The sequence below is a fragment of the Thamnophis elegans genome, chromosome 17 (assembly GCF_009769535.1).
Source record: "Thamnophis elegans isolate rThaEle1 chromosome 17, rThaEle1.pri, whole genome shotgun sequence".
Classification (NCBI taxonomy): domain Eukaryota; kingdom Metazoa; phylum Chordata; class Lepidosauria; order Squamata; family Colubridae; genus Thamnophis; species Thamnophis elegans.
This window is the reverse complement of record NC_045557.1, coordinates 9,088,717-9,090,244: the sequence shown is the minus strand read 5'-3', so window position 1 is coordinate 9,090,244 and position 1,528 is coordinate 9,088,717.

The window sequence follows — 1,528 nt, the reverse complement described above, 5'->3', positions numbered from 1 at the left end:
ACAACTGAGCACAAAATTTATGTTGCTAAGCAAGTGAGTTTTGCCCCATTTTACGGCCCTTCTTGTCACAAATGTTAATCATTCGAGTTGTTAAGTTAATTCCACAGCCGTTAAAGTGAACGTGGTTTACCCATGGACTTTGCTTGTCAGAAGGTCAGAAAAAGATGATTACATGATCCTGGGACACTTCAGCCATCATAAATGTAAGTCAGTTGCCAAGTGTGATCATGGCGATGCTTCAGCAGTCGTAGGTGTGAAAGAAATGATCATAAGTCAATTTTTTTCAGCAATGTTCTAACTTTGAACAGCCAGTAAATGAACTGTTGGTGATCATATGATCCTGGAATGCTGTAACCATCATAAATCCATGCTGTGCTAAAATTTTGATTATATGAATGGAGCGACCCTGTGACAGTCATAATGCGAGGATGGTCATAAGTCACTTTTATCAGTGCCATTGTATCTTTGGATGGTCACTAAATGAATGGTTGTAAGTTGCGGAATAACTCTAAGAAGAAAAAAGTGATGAAGTAACCCAGATTGAACTTCTCCAAGACTTATCTACCGTAGTTTGTTTCCATTTTTCTTTCTTTCTTTCATTCATTCATTCATTCATTCATTCCATTTTCCAATAAAATAAATTTAAGGGTGCATCCATAGCGTCTTTTCATTCCTTTTCTTTCCTGCAAAAAAAAAAAAAAGAAACATGGAATAACAATACATTTTGACATTATGATGATTTCCTACTTGAAGTGACATTTTCGTGAAGCAGAAAATAACGTTGCTAGGATTTTGCAAGGAGAGGTTTTAATTCATATTTTACATCCTGTGTGCTTTGCCTTTGTGTTTTTCTCAAGCATTCTTCATTTCCTGTTATTTATGAAACATTTCCCTTTCTTCTCTTGCTTGCCACTTTCCATTTTACAACATAAGGTTAAGAGCACCTTATAATTCAATTGGCTTTCAGGAAGCAAACCAACCTAATAAACCTCCCTCAATAATAATTATGTAAAAATAAGGGGCTGGATGGAGACAAACAGATGAATTTAAAAACAATGAAACAATAACAAACTATTTTTTTCTCATCTTTTAGAAGAAAGCCATATTTGGGAAATTAGTTAGAAATTTGCTAGTTGACTAATATACTATGCAAAATGGAATCACGATGATAAAAGGAAAGAATTGTTAAAGAAATCCAAAATTGTAGAATTGGTTTAAGATTGGAACATTGAAAAACGCTACAAGAAGGGTAACCAAAAACCAGCAAAATCGATGCCTTAATTTATTGTTCAATTTCTAGCATCATCAGTCCGGTTTATACAACCAGCCCTCCCATTTCTAGGATAGTTATAGTTTTAGTTTTGAGGTTCACAAATGACGTAAGGAACACTCTTGATTCTCAAGACAGAATAGAATATCTACAAATTTTGTCTGCTAATTAACCAAGTCCTTTCTTTGCTTTCAGATTTTAGAATTTCTAATCATACAACTTCAAGGTGAAAAGGGGGAACAGAGCGAAAGATCTTCC